This window comes from Haliotis rufescens, unplaced genomic scaffold, assembly GCF_023055435.1.
Source record: "Haliotis rufescens isolate VD_foot unplaced genomic scaffold, xgHalRufe1.0.p SCAF_20, whole genome shotgun sequence".
NCBI classification, from domain to species: domain Eukaryota; kingdom Metazoa; phylum Mollusca; class Gastropoda; order Lepetellida; family Haliotidae; genus Haliotis; species Haliotis rufescens.
In genome coordinates, this window is record NW_025963891.1 from 13,473,607 (window position 1) to 13,490,163 (window position 16,557).

General features: G+C 41.7%; 1 protein-coding gene across 3 annotated transcripts in view; it reads left to right on the forward strand.

Moving 5' to 3' along the window:
* The first annotated feature begins 9,380 nt into the window (after window positions 1-9,380).
* The window catches only part of LOC124131964 (cadherin-23-like), a 61,280-nt gene continuing 54,103 nt past the window's right edge, over window positions 9,381-16,557 (forward strand). Inside the window, exon 1 of one of the 3 annotated variants that reach the window (XM_048400863.1) lies at window positions 9,381-9,662. The gene's annotated coding sequence lies outside the window, so the exon portion shown is untranslated. Of the gene's footprint in view, window positions 9,663-14,087; window positions 14,344-16,557 lie in introns of those variants that run through there. The other 2 variants (XM_048400862.1, XM_048400864.1) reach the window with 2 other exon arrangements.

Below are 16,557 nucleotides of genomic sequence, written 5' to 3' on the forward strand. Positions count from 1 at the left end.
TGGTGTCCCTTTTTTTGTGTCAATCTTGGCATGTGGTAGCAATTCAATAACGAATGAATGTGCTACAGGACAAGCACTTAGCAATAACTTAGCTATACGACCTGTTGTTGGTTTGAGTCGCCCATTCATGTATACCTGTCATTAGTTGATTGTTGTGCACATATTCAAAATACGATTCCTCTGTAAAAGTGATTCAGTAATTTTCGAAAAATACTTCTCCACCTACCATACCTGAATATATCTAAAGCTAAACCTTTGTAAAACAGACAAGTGTCCATATTGATCAGTAGCTCGTTGTGAGATAACAGCTAGCGGTGGTGAATACACTGGCACGATATGACGTCGGTCCTAAGGAGATATCCAGCAGGGTGTTGCCCAGAAATTGTGTCATGTTAACAGTCAAAGGGCGGCCGAGCAATTTATAAATAAAATGACGATTGAAAATGTCTGTAACACATATCCACGACCGGGGAAGGACGGTGAGAGGTCCTATCTACATCAGTAGTGTAGTACGGCCATTGTTCATACAGCGTTATCCGCCATACCCAGATCTGAACGTTTCTTGATATACGATGAAAGCTCACCCGTCATACCCAGATCTACATGTTACAACTTTTTAGGTAAACTTCTTTGAGTGGCATTTAGAAGTTGGAATGGTAACTAAGACAAAATTGTTATGGATGAGCCCAATTGTAATAAAGAAGTTGCTCATCCATAACAATTCTGTCTTAGTTTTTAGGTAAAATCGAGCATACTCTTTCTACGAAGATTTTAGAGAGCGTCATACGACTCTTGCTCAAAAGTTGTTTGAATTGTGAAATATTCCAAGCATCTGCAAAGCTTTCAAAATGTTTTATGGGAAACATGTAGAGGACATTTCCATATTTGACGTATCGGAATTTTGATATATTTTCTGCTTCAGCTGCAAAACCAGATACATTTTTTATTTAGACTCAACCAAAATATTTTGTTCTTAAACACATAACAACAATGTAATTTTATTGGCAGATAACAATGCGAAGCAGTCGGTCAGTCACAACACTAAATACAAGGATATGAAACTGTGGAGATCCGGGTTAGAATAGGTCTACAGCAACCCATGAAGAGATCTGGTAGCCTAGTGGTTAAAGCGTTAGCTCGTCTCGCCGAAGACCCGGGTTCGATTCCCGACATGAGGACAATGTGTGAAGCCCATTTCTGGTGTCCCCCGCCGTGATATTGCTGGAATATCGCTAAAAGCGGTGTAAAACCATATTCACTCACTCACTCAGCAACCCATGCTTTCCGTTAAAGGCGACCATGCTACGGGATCGGGTGGTCAGGCCTGTTGTCTTGGTTGATGCATGTTATCGTAGCCCATGATGCGCGGATCGATGCTCGTGATGTCAATCACTGGATTGCCGGTCCGGACTCGATTATTTACAGACCGCCGTCATATAGCTGGAATGTTGCTGAGTGCGGCGTTAAACAAAACAAATACAAGGATATGATAACAGTTCTTCTGGAGAATGTTTTGCCGAATACGAGATAAGTCATACTTTCTACATGGGCATGTTTCGTGAGTATGTCATCCGTGACCGACAGATACATTATATTCAAACCCCATTTACTAAACCCTTATGATATCAACAATATATTTTAATAAATTGCAAAAGCATGACGTGTGACTGATTTCCGACCGATCTTTTACACGGCTTATCTGTCGAACAATTAAAGACGTTAACAACGTCCTTACCGATTATCACCATGGGCGTGTTGTCAAATACTGTATGTCACATGGTTGTAAATTAACTAGATAACGATCACCTGCTTACTCGAGTAGAGCCAGCCATCAACGACGCTAATGTTCCAACTGGGCTGGCAATAGATGGCTGTCTGGCAATAGATGGCTGTCTGGCAACCGACTGTTCCCGAATGTTCCCGACTGTACCCGATCAGCTCACATAAAACTCTGAACCAGCTGTGAAGTAAGGTTGATAGCTCTCAACACGAGGGTAGAGGACCACCGCCATCGTTTGTTAACGACTAGTGTTTACGTCGGGCCCATGTTGTAGGGGCATGAAATTGTAAGGCATATTTAGATAAATTAATTAAAGAGAAGTTAAATCAGGAAGTCATAAAAATAAGAGGGAATGTATACCAGATATAATGACAAGAATTGGCAACATTCTAGAGAAGGTGTCGTCCTTGAGTAGATACACAGCCCCCCGATGTGACAGCAGCACTAGGCCACGAGGGCAAGGAGGGCTATCAGGTATCATGGCGAGGGTAATACGGCTAGCAATAACATCCAAGCTACCAGAAATACAGCAATAATAATAAGAGTGAATGGGTATGGTTTTACGCCGCTTTTAGCAATATTCCAGAAATGTCACGGTGGTGGACACCAGAAATGGGCTTCACACAATCGAACCCGGGTCTTCGGCGTGACGAGCGAACGCTTTAACCATTAGGATACGATGACATACATCAACCAAGTCAGCGAGCCTGACAACCCGATCCCGTTAGTCGCCTCTTACGACAAGCATAGTCGCCTTTTACAACAAGCATGGGTTGCTGAAGACCTATTCTTCCCCGGATCTTCACGGGTCTCTACTTATGTAATGGAGCGTGGTCGCTGTATTTTTGAGAAACTGAAGTCCTCACTAGATTATTCCCTTCTATATACACATATGATTGACCCTTGTATTATATATTATTATGATAAAGGTTTTGTTGAATTATTTACAAGTATTACAGTACCTTTATTATCCCGTATATTATTTGGATATTGGTTCCCCTCTTTGTGCCTTCTCCATGCTTGTCGTAAGAGGCGACTATGCTTGTCGTAAGAGGCGGCTAACGGGATCGGGTGGTCAGGCTTGATGACCTGGTTTATGCATGTCATCGTATCCCAATTGCGTGGATCGATACTCATGATGTCAGTCACTGGATTGTCTGGTCCAGACATGATTATTTACAATCCGTCATATAGCTGGAATATTGTGTGCGTTAAACAACAAACAAACTTGGTTGAAAACAGTCGCCCGAAACACTGCAAACGTAAGGTCCAAACCACAACTATGATATCAGTATCAAATACACCACCATCGAATATGAATTTCTAGTTTGTTTCATTTTTGGCCACCATCAAACATGGGTGTATACTATTTTTAACCCGGCAATTATATGAAATGGTTCCAATGTAACTTTGATAACGTATACTAGTTTACTATGGAACCCATTAGCCCTAAATTCCTACATTCCGGACGATTACCGTTATTTGCATACATACTGAGAACATTCGTCAACACATGAGTCGATTGTTTACAGACCGTCGTCATACAGCGGGGATATTGATGGGTGCGGCGTTACACAACAAACAATCCATGATTCATTAATCCGCACGATCTCACTGGGCCTTGTCCGGATTAACGATGCTTTAATGTAACACGAACTTAGAAGTTAACGATTACGTGAATCGTTTATAAACGTCTTATATAAACTAAGTGGCAAAAGAAAGTATAGGTTGTCAATTTGTAATTTTCCTGAAAATAGCGATAACTAGTGGAAAGTGGGTATTGGGAATATGACTGCACAGGAACAGGTACCAAAAAACACCTCACCCGAACGCGCCACCGTTGACGGCGCTCGTGCGGTGACAAAAAAATGGTGAAACAGGTTTCCCGCCTATGGCATAAACTGCACGTGCATGTTAGCTGTATAAATGCGTTCGTCTGCAGGGTATAACCACACGTGATGAAAGCACACAAAAGAAATGCCACGACTGTCACAGGTGCAGAGAGAGAGAGAGCCATCGGTATGGCCGAAATGGGGGCAACACAGGTCCAAATTGCCAGAAGGTTTGGTTGTACACCATTGACAGTAGCCAGGCTGATTCAACGGTACAGGCAGACAGGGAGGACACAGGGCAGGCCTAGAACCGGACGACCCCGAGTGACAACACCACTGGAAGACGGTCTGATACGGCTCATTCACCTGCGAAACAGATTCGTAACGGCGACAGCGACGGCAGCAACAACGTTGGGACATCCCATTACAGTACATTACAGCCAACGTACAGTACTACGACGACTTCGTGCTGCTGGAATCCTAGCGTATCGTCCTTTCCGAGGAATGGTACTGACTGCTCAACATCGACGCCTGAGACTGCGATGGGCGAGGCAGGTTCGACGCTGGCAAGTGAGAAATTGGCGTCGAGTGCCGTTTACTGATGAAAGTCGGTTTAACTTGTTTCGAAATGACGGCAGAGAACGAGTTTATCGACGCAGAGGGGAACGCTTGGCTCCGGCGTGTATTCAAGAGGTCCATCCATTCGGCGGGAGAGATGTCATGGTGTGGGGCGGTATTTGTGGAGATCAGAAGACTGATTTGGTGACTATATAGGGAAACCTGAACGCTGTGCAGTACAGAGACCAAGTGTTGCAGCCAGTTGTGCTTCCCATCTTACAAAACCAACAGCAGGGGACATTGTTTCAATACGACAATGCCAGGCCCAATACTGCAAGACTGACTCGGAACTTTCTAAACCAGCAGAACGTTGACGTTTTGCCCTGGCCTGCCCACTCACCCGATATGAATCCTATTGAGCATCTGTGGGACCATCTTGACGGACAGATTAGAGCACGCCATCAGCCTCCCGTTAACAGACAAGAATTGCAGCAGGCCCTGAGAGACGAGTGACAACGGATTCCAGTCCACGTCACAAGAAGACTGACGTCATCGATGAGGCGGCGTATCACAGCATGCATTGAGGCAGCTTGAGGTCAAACACGCTATTGAAGGCAACTGTGTCGACAAAGAACTTGTAGTGTGTCTGACAATTTTTTGGTGACATTTCAGACAACTTTTGAAATTGAAATTTCTTACCCCACCATTGTGTACCTTGAGCTTACATTACCTGTGATTGCACAATTTCATTCAAACTGTGGTTGATCAATCATGTGTTACCCCTCCCTTGATTATATACTCACACGAGAAAGAAACGCAAGTGGTTTTAAGCAAATAGGTAACAAACACGGAACCATAAATTAATACGAGTTTTACCATGCAGTGAAGCCTGATGGTGTTATCAATATTTTTGGTTGCATTTTGGAAGCCCCGAGTAAAAACGCAACATAAAAAACGAATCGCCCAAACGCACCATTTCAATGAATATGTGGGTATCATGCACCAATTTCTCGCGAAATCGAAAATGCACTAACTGTCACGAACTGTAGTGGGTATAAAACTGTCGCCGATACTTGGACCTACCACTCCTTGGTCAACAATGCCACGCCTAACTCAAATTCAGAGAAACCAGGCTGTCGGACGTTTGGAAGCTGGAGAGTCTGTCCAAGATGTTGCCCGTCATTTCAACGTTAACATAACCACAATTTACCGTCTCCTGCATCGACACAATGCTACACAGACCACAGATGACCTTCCTCGGAGCGATCGTCCTAGGGTCACCACACCTCGACAAGATCGGCAGATTACCCGTCAACACCAGCGACATCCGTTCCTAACTGCAAGTGAAAGTTCTCGACCATAGGAACACATAATCGACACATTAGCCGGGACACCGTGATCCGACGTCTCCGTTTCAACAACCTCAGATGCCGCCGACCAGCACGTCGTCCTGTTCTCCAACCACGGCATCGATAAGCACGACTTCAGTGGGCACAGGGTCATCACAATTGGCGTCATCGTGAGTGGAGGCGTGTCATCTTCTCTGATGAAAGTCTCTTTTGTGTCTCCCATGCAGACGGAAGAGTCAGAATTTGGTGGCTTCGAGGTGATCGTTTCGCTGACAGAAACGTTATGGAAAGGGATCCATGGAGTGGACCTAGCGTCATGATATGGGCAGGGATTGGACTTAATGCGAGACTTGGACCCATGTGCTTTCTGAATGTTGGTCAAGGTCGGGGACACGGCGTCACTGCTTAGCGGTATATCGACCAATTGATTAGACCCCACGTTGTTTGTACAACATCAACAACACATTTTCCAGCAGGACAACGCTCGTCCCCATGTTGCCAGAGCTACCATGGCCTTTCGGCAACAACACAACATCCGTGTTCTACCGTGGCCAGCCCTCAGCCCTGATCTGAACCCCATCGAACACTTGTGGGATGAGGTTCAAATGCGTCTGCACAATGTGCGCCCAGTCCCTACAACTGCCGATGAACTACGCACAGCTACTCTGGATGTGTGCAGGAGGAGGGCTTTCACAAATCGTCTGATCCGCTCAATGTACAGGAGATGTGTGGCAGTGATCAATGCTAACGGTGGTCACACCAGGTATTGACTGACATTTTGGGTATTGACCCGAAACTGTGTAAGCCCTTAACATTTGAAAAAACCCAATTATGTCATCTGCCTTTTAATCCATTAAACTGTCTTCAGTCAAATTTTTGTCAATCTTGCCCTATTAGTATTTCTTGTCTTTACTGTTGAAAATAAATAACATACTCGACTTGCGTTTCTTTTGCGTGTGAGTATATTATAATTAACAACAAAACCTCTTCTTGTTATTTTTTTATCGATCATGGAACTCGACCTATACTTTCTTTTGCCGCCCAGTTTAGATTGTATAGACTTCACCAAGTGGATGCTCATAGCGCTACATTATTATTACCCCGAACAAAGCCACTTGCCTAAGGAGTCACCACATGTGGTACATGTGCTTCAGTGAGGGGCAGGACCGAAGCCCTAGAAACTCTCAGGAGTCAAGCTGCTGAACGTGGTCACCCATCCAACTACTCTCCGAGACCGACGTTGCTTAACTTCCCCTGATTTGTGATCTGTGCTCTGTGCACAGGACCACGTGCCACCACATGACAAAAATTATGACACTATGACAAAAATTGGCTAAATTCTAGAGTAGGTGTCGTCCTCAGCAATATTCCAGCTATATGACGGCGGTACATAAACGAGTCTGGACCAGACAGTCCAGTGATTGACATCATGAGCATCGACCCATGCAATTGGGATACGATGACATGCATCAACCAAGTCAGCCAGCCTGACCACCCGATCCCGTTAGTCGCCTCTTACGGCAAGCATAGTGACCTGTTACGGCAAGCATGGGTTGCTGAAGAGCTATTCTTCCCCGGATCTTCACGGGTCTCTACTTATGTAATGAAGCGTGTTCGCTGATAACATTTCATAACTGTCAGCACTCGTATAGGTGCAGTTCTGATAGGTAAATGACACATTCACTTACAATATCAATTCTGATATTACTTTACAAATACTGCTTTGTCCGCACATGTATCTTTGACAGCGTTGAGAAACCGAAGTCTACAGATTATTCCCTTCTGAGACGGTATTTTCAGGGAAACTCGTTAAGCCAATCACAATTTCGTAATACAGACCATTGGGAAAGAAGTCATGCCTCGTATATTCGTAGACCTTCACAACACGTGCGTGTCCGGAAGGAGAGTATTTCCTGATTAAGGAGGTTACAGTGTATGAAAAATGCGACAAAACCCTTTCCATATTTATAAGAAATTTCTGCCCAAACGTTAAGCTCATTATGAAGTTTTTCAGACATTTAGTTAAAACACCCCGTTAACATAAAGGAAACATCGGATAAGTGTGAGTGAGTGAGTGAGTTGGGTTTAACGCCGCTTTTAACAGTATTCCAGTTATATCACGCTCCCCCCCCCCCTTCCTCCTCCCTACACACACACACACACACACGCACGCACGCGCGCAATATCACACGGCTTCACACATTGATGATCGTAACTCCCATACTTTAACATAGGCTTACAATAGTTGTAGCGCTAAGATCGCTTTTTGCAAGTGGGCCCCGGTCTTCGGTGTGACGAACGAACGCTTTAACCACCAGGCTACCCAACCACCCCTACACAAGGGGAACCCCCAAAGGAAAAGTAACCATGTTCACATTTTCATATTTCATACTTTAATATAACACCTTATACATTAGTTTGGGGGATTATACCGAGGGGAATAGGCAAGAGGTATAGGCCTGATACCGTGAATTCTGTATAATAGTCTGATAAATAGAGGTTATCACGCGAGTGTGTTTGGGGATGGTAAATATCCTGTATTAGGAATAACCATTGTATTAAGCGAGCCTTAGTGTTTATTCCTAATACAGGATATTTACCATCCCCAAACACACAAGCGTGATAACCTCTTTATCATATAATGTCATTCTTTAATTCTGTGCTTTAAAATCACTTTCCTTCTCTCACAATTACCAAAACATTGCGAGTTTTCCTGAAATGCGCGCATTAATATTTATTACGTCACAGGGTAAGTGATGTGTCAGTCGGACAGTGACAGTAGCCAATATAGTTTCAACTGAAATCTGTTTCTTATACAGTGGCGAAGCAACATATACGCAAAACAACAGTTGTTTTTAAATTGCCTTTCGCGGCAATCCATCGGTCTGTCCGCTAGAGTAACTGCCCTTTGTCAAAGGGAAGCTATTCTTACTCTAGTCTATGAGACGTCACGGCCACGGTCAGAAGTTGTTGACAGTCGGTCTGTCCTATCATAACGTTAAGAAGTGTAGTCAGATGTACACACAGCGACAAAACGAAACAAGGTAACAATTCAAATATATTTCGGCCAAATCCAACTATTTTAATTTGTGGAGAAAGTTTCAAGCCGCAGAGGTCTACAAGCACAGATATGGCTACTGATCCCGCTTGGCTAGGCCTCGTGCCCTCGCAAAATTGTTTCGAAATTTGTATCTCCAAAGTTGCCAAACTTATGAAATGCCTTAGCTACGTCACAGTTAGACACTGATATTAAGTATATTAGACTGTTCTTTTGATAATGATAGCAAGTATCCCTGTAGTTTATCCAGATTCCCGATGGTTTATTCTGACTCGATCGCCGAATGACGAGGGCGACGCCATGTTTGTTTATAAACAGTGAAAGTAGTTCTACATGACCTTTGATATTTGCATCTCTATCCGCATATGACCCCAACGGATATCGTTTTTATCCGTTGGCTTTATCCTGCCGAGAAACCTACCCATTATATGATAAATATATGTTCGACTCCCGGTTCGCCCCGATTATGTCTCTAGGTTTGCCAGCACCATACCCGTCCACGTGGGTTTCATCAACCTGGCAAACATCAAAGCCCTGCATCACTTCGGGCTTTCCTCCCACATTAAGCTGACACTGACACGCCGTGATATAACTGATTGGAATTTTGTTCAAGCTCGTTAAACCCAACTCACTCACTCAGTCAGTGGTAAATAAGTACATAGTTACCTGCCATTAACATGGCATCTCTCATGTGAGCATAACTCACACAACGTGTCACAAGTACACACTCAGAAGGTTGTGTTTTTATTAACACCCCTCCAACGTGTGGATATCAGTTCCCAATGTAGAACACAGCCATCAATCACCGGGGCCATAAAGGGCGTGGTCCTCCGTGCAGTTGCAATACTGGGTCTCGGGTTTCCCGTTACAAATCGGATATATGACCGAGTCTCCACTCCCGTTAGGTGCAGCGTTAAACCCCCATTTCACATGCCATAGGGCCGTTGATGGTAGCATATGACATCAGAGCACGTGATCGACAGCTGGTTGTAAAACCAATGAAGGAAATTGTCGTTTACCTTTCTGTTGGACCTTGACTCCAACAGGAGTAGTTCAAAAGCTTTACGTTGGATTTACGGTTTAAGGTAGGTAAATACTAAAAGAAAGTGGTTGACATTTTTATAGACATTTTGTACAGGTAAGACATTCTTTATCATTTTAAAAAGTGAAATTAGTACATGTATGATGTAGTATTGATAGATCACGACAGGGTTGTTTCTGAAACCTTTGTAATTAAATACAATAGATAGTAATGCATCTACTAGGTGCCTAACTGACAAAGGCACATCGATAAAACGTTGTATTATCTAACAGCCAGACTACGCAGATTTAGGCCCTGAATACCTATTTTAACTCCCAGAATATTATCTGAATCTTCAAAACCAGTTTATTATCTTGACATGCTTTACAGACATTGATATACGAGTCGCCATCACAATAGCCCGGGTATGCGTGACTCGGGATATAACGCTCTTGTGCCTACGTGTACACCCGCCCAAAGAGCATTTTATTGTTTCTATGAAGGATTATAGAACGCCGTCAGAGGTCATATTCATAACAAATATTGACTGTAACGTGGGATGCAAATGTACCCAATCTGTTAGTCACGACAAACGATGTTTACTTTAGCACTGTCAGCTAGGGAAGTAGATTATATTATAGCCTCATTGATTTGGTTTAGATTTACAGCTCATGGGGCCATTTTCGAGAACAAGGAAATAGATGCAATCGCATTTGTATTCATTACATTTTGAATTAACACGTATCTTGTATTTCTCCCTTTACATCATATTTGAATTTGAACCACATTTTTATATCTGTATTAACAAAATCACCTTTAAAAAAAACACACTTCTGTCATCTAAAACAACAAGTTTAAAAACAAACAAACAATAAAACTGAGGTTATAACGAAATTTAAGGGACCACAAAGTTCGTAATAACCGTAGTTCGTTATAAGCATATATACGGCATATATACAGAAAAAATGAACTCAAAGGGACCACTAAGTTAAGTTCGTAATAACCGTAATTCGTTAAAAGCATATATACGGCATATATACAGTTAATGGCCGGGAAAAAACCCACAACAGTTCGTTATATCCGTCAGTTCGCCATGAACGTGTCCATTATAAACGTAGTTTACCGTAGAGACCAAAAAAATATCCCTTGACTGTGAATATAGATCTAAGGTACATGTACCTAATCAACTCATGACATCTATTACACGTATTCTGGCGAATAGAAGCAACATTGCAAATATTCAGTCATCCTTTCTAACACAGTAAAGACAATATTCGTGGCAGGGCTAACGAGGTCCCGAATACCCATTTATATGCTCACACGTAGATCGGCACTCACACTGGCCCAGGTACTACACGTATATCTCGTGCTCCTGAGGTTGACCAGACAGGAGGAGGATGTTGTTTGCGTGTCACTCCATTGGTTTGTCTGGTCCTGGTTTTAATCCCCACAGGCCGTCGTGATGGAGTTGTGATGATGTGACTGTCACCCACTTCGTCACCCAGGGAAGTCAAGTGGTTGCAGTGTCGGCTTGGCACACCGGGAAGTCTCAGGTTCAGTACCCCACGTAGGTACAATGTGTGGAGGCCATTTTTGGAGTCCCTAATTTGGCTGGAGTTTTACAAAAGCGCGTAAAACTAAACTCACACTAACTCTCTCACTCGTGTAACTGGCTTTGCTCTGTACTTGCTCTGTAGCGTGCTTCCGTGGAAAAGTATGTTGTTTTTTTAACTAAAGGACGCCACAACACCACGTTAATGTACAAGACTACACATAATGATTTCATTTAACAACCTATTAGGTACAGCTGATACAGTAACTGGTATACCGTTCAAAGCAGTGATAACTCCAAGTCACTCACTCACTCACGCATAGTACCATAAGCCTAGGTATCAAGTATGTAGTATGAGATATATGTGAGACATGAGAGACATTTAAACACATGTCTCAGTTGCCGGTTAATGAACTGGAACGTCGGTAAACGGAAAGTATGTTCACGACAGGATCAACAACGTTCAGAGCAATAGTCCCACTGACAAAGGGCAGTCAACACGCCAGAGGGGCGGTCGGGTAGCCTAGTGGTTAAAGCGTTCGCTCGTCACGACAAAGACCTGGGTTCGATTCCCGACATGGGTACAATGTGTGAAGCCCATTTCTGGTGTCCCCCGCAGTGATATTGCTGGATTATTGCTAAAAACGGCGTAAAACCATACTCACTCACTCACTCACTCACTCACTCACTCAAGGTATGAGAGTACAGACTCGGGTAGTTTCAGCTAAATATACTATTACCTATCTTCATACTACGTTTTACTTTATCTAATTTCCGAAACTCCATCAAACACCCCTGTGTTAATGAACATGTTAAATCATTAATTTAGTTTACTTTCGCGTATATTACAAGAGGTAGTTTACTTTTTTTTACAGGGGGTGCAAATATTTGTACAAGTATCACTTGTCCCAAACTTGTGTTTTCATAATTCAAATAAAACTGTTTTCTAAAAAAATCCAGGGGTGGGGGTGGGGGAGGCAACTGCCCACCCCCACCCCCTATCCCCCCCAACCCCCGGCTGGGTACGGCGCTGTATCAACATCAAGATGCAGTTTTAGCATCCCGTTATTACAATAGTGATATAACATGCGTGCACGACTCTCTAACGTCACAAGGTTGAGGAGGCATGGACAGACCCAAAGTGTTTTATCTAACAATTCACAACCTAGTTTACATGGCAGCTGTGGATTACATTATGTATCCCATAATGCTCGCAGGCTGCTTGTTACTCGGATTCTGATTGGACAACACTTACTGGTACAAGTACTTCCGTGTTAACACATCTGAGATATAGATACGCCTGTTTACGTCACTGGTGGCTATTCTGTGACGATCGATGCAAAGAGGATTAACGTTTCAACTGCATTTAATTTAATGCTATCTTACGGTTATTATACGTACATGTAGATCAATGACAACTCCTGAAGTAGAGAATATATAACGTCAACGCCAGGGAACAACCAGCCTCGATTATCCACCGAAACAGATTCCATTAGGGTAAAACGCAAAACAGCGGTGAACATTGTATGAATTGTATGGTGAATGTGGGAGGTTCCCACTATATATAACATCTTATACTCGATGCCTACGCTGTGGGATGAAGTTATTGTGTATGCCTGAACATCGTTTGCCAAAGAGAGCTTATACTATGCTGGTATGTCTTGATAGTATTGGGAAGAACACATGGGCTTCCCGTATACGCTTAACTCTGGATTCATATGGATCTCGCAATCTTTTGGTGATATAAATATGTTTTTGCAACAATTTCGAACTCGTGCTATAGATATGTTCCGACAGGAATGGCATTCTACACTTTCAGGAAGTTCGAGATTCGACACATATCGTAATATTAAGTTCCTCCTTGAATCAGAGTCGTGTCTTTCAAATTTAAGATTCAAACACTTCCGCAATACCTTTATATACTTTAGACTTGGTCTAATTGATTTAAAAGAGAATAGAGGAAGATATTTAATATTGAAAGTCCCTAAGAATTTGCCCTCCTGTAACCTTGGTGTTGAAGACGAATTTCATTTTATGGTTATTTGCCCTGTATATAAGAAAATAAGAAGGGAATATCTACCCGCCTGGTTATTTTCATGTACATCTACCAATTACTTTGAATGTCAAAGAAAACGTATAGCGTTCAACCACAAGTAGCTTTATTCATTCATCATGATTTTCTGTTACGTCAGTTGGCTTGACACTCCGAATTCTATAATATTTGTTAATATGACTGTATGTTTATGTAACTCACATTTTTATGAGCCAATGACCTTTCATACAATAAACCTTTGAATTGATTTGAATTGAATTGATCACTGAAAATTAGTGATGACACCAGGTGTTCGCGAAAAGGGATACAACATTGCGATGATGTAAAATTATGTCCTACACGAACAAGAGCAGGTGACATGACTCGTCTGACATTGCAGCTAACATGGTTTCTACCACACGTCCACATAGTTCGCTGTCAGCCAGTATACAACCGGAACAAATCCCCGTTAACTAATTTAAAAAAAAGTTTATTCGTCATGCGTATCACTGCATCGCGTGTTTGATGAGTGCAGGGATATGATAACAGAGAGTATAGTAGTTTCTTCCTGGTGAAAGTGTGTCTGCTAAATGACAAGAAACATACCTCTGCTGAACATAACCCTGACTTTCATGATAAACATTTGACGTGCATGGACTGAGCAACATTTGCCGCAGTAATAAATCAAAGCTATTTTACATTTATGTGAAACAGTATGTGTTGAACAGATACATGACATACTTTACTTCTTAGACTCCTGTACACAAACACCTTATGTTTGTCCTAAAGCCAGACGGTGGATTAGTAAAGAAATAAATATCTGACTGTAAACAATGGCTGTAATACAAGCTATTTAAGGGGGTTATCTATAACCTTGTCAGTACTGTAGCCGTGGCTGTGCATTCTGCTATCGATAATTGACTAAACTAGGTCGGGCCGGGGACAGGGAACAGGGCGGCGATACAGGAAACTACAGGTAACTCTCAGGTGGTAATGGTCAACCGACATCCTGGATGTGGAGCTAGACAGCACAGGCTTGGTCATTAGAATGGAAACCTTACGTCATTCTGATTCATTCACTGTCACGACTTTGTGATCGCCCTCTAGAATACCTGGAATTTACCTGAGCGAGAGGGAACACCTTGACTCGCCCATATACAGGTGAGTGTTGTCCATGCTGTGTTAATAACGTGTAAACTATGATTCAGTCGGTCAGTCAAACATGATATATCCACACGTTATTAACCATAATATTACTCTTAATTTGAAGAACAAATTTAAAAGCCTATACTCTTATTTATTACTGTTATTATCAACTAAAGGTAAATTTGATATCACAATAAAGAAGCAATGTTAATTGTTACCTAGAATTAAAAGGTCAACTTCTCAGTGGGATTCCTATTGTATGAAAGGAAACACAAAAAGGGAGGTAGAGCCTGTGTATATAGGAATAGTACATGGCCATAAGCTTCTTCCAATTTCTGTGTGATTTTGTTCAGTACATCTATGGTTTTATGTACTAGTATATATTACCTCTTATATATACATATCTTGATTTCATGTGTCGTGTCTCATAGGTCATATATGGCCGACGGTTGTACCTTTTAACCTCTACACTGATATTCCAAGTATGTACCACTCTATATTCCTCTCTCTCCTGCTCTCTCTTCATCTCCTTGTCTCTCTCCCTGTCTGTCTGTCTCTGTCTTTGTCTCTCTCTGTGTCTGTCTCTCTCTGTCTCTGTCTCTCTCTCTCTCTCTCTCTCTCTCTCTCTACACGAATGCTAGTTGTAATGCAATGACCCCACCAATATGTCTCCATCACAAGATCATTTACTGAACGATATTAAAGTCGATTTCATGACTTAAGGTCATGTACCACATCTAAATATAAATACTGTTGAGCTTTAAATCTTGCATGAGTCACTATAGAACACACGTATCACGACACAATGACACTTTAACGGTCTGGGTGAAATACGGCTGCATTTGACAGTTCCTGCTCGTTGCTCTTATCTGCACGTCCAGTAAAACAAGGATGTGTATCTGCGCCGTTGCAATGGCTTATCAAAAAATCAATGTTACTCTGATACGAACAGTTCGACTTGAGGATATGACATCTAAATGTCGATGGCATCCGCTTCGAGAAGGAACTCTGTGATGACGTATACAGTTAAATTGATACGTTAATTAGTAAAATCGTATCGACATGGTCACATTTGTTTAGAAATGTCGTTTATTGTAATGTATGAGGCAATTTGGCGTCACATCGCTTCAACTGACTAATCAGCGTTGAGATTCGATAAAATGCACTTGCAAATATCGATCTTTCTACCCTCATGTGTAATATCGCATTGGTAGACTAGGCAAATGGGCGTTGCATGTTATATATCTTTGCGTATATCCTTTACATTTATCATGGGTACCTGACAAGTTTAAACAGTTACTTTTTCTGTCGAGACTTTTAAAGGATTACAATCTTAGATATTGCATCTAGCAGTGTCACGCTCTTTTCAAATGTGTGCAGCGTGTTAACATTCCAGCCATAAAGTAATATTTTACTGACTTATAATCATTTTGTAAGTACATGAAAATAAAACGGACTATGAAGTGTTGTGCCGCTAAGGCAACATTTAGCTCACGAATATTAAAATCCATTGGAAACTCTGATCTTTTTAATTTGAAAAGATAATTTGAAAACAACATTAAATTAAATAAAAAATATATTTTGGAAAGATGTAGTAAATAGCTACATTAGCCTCAAACAAAAACGAAACACAAACTGTTCAAGGATATTTTAGTTGACCTATATTGAACTTTGTTCCATACAAACGAACTAGGATTGTTTCAATTGTTAAACGGTATAGATAAGGGTTTAAAGTGTGTCAGGGATATTGTTTCTAATACCGGACATTTAAAGACTTTTGATGGATTTCGCTTTGAATGAAACATACTTACTCTACTTTAAACACAAACCTTATATACCTAATCGATGAGTACAACTGTTGAACGATCATGCACAGAGCAGTTACGGTAAACACGCAATTCATTGTGGTCTCATAATGATATTCTTCAATTTACAGATTGTAAATTTATATAGAAACATTTAGGGGAAACTCTAGCTGTTCCTCTTAATAACCTCCATACAAAATGGGGAAATAGATTGTACCGGACGACTATTTAGACAAATGTTTTGTATTGATAAATGATACTGCAATTGAAAATATGACAAAAAGCTTTTAATATAAAATAATCCGTCGAATATTAGCAACAAACTCCTTTCTTTATGAGATAGGAAAAGAAATGATGCAACAGAACACCTATTCTTTTTATGTTTTAACACAAAAGATTCGATCTCACAGGTTGTAAACTGGTT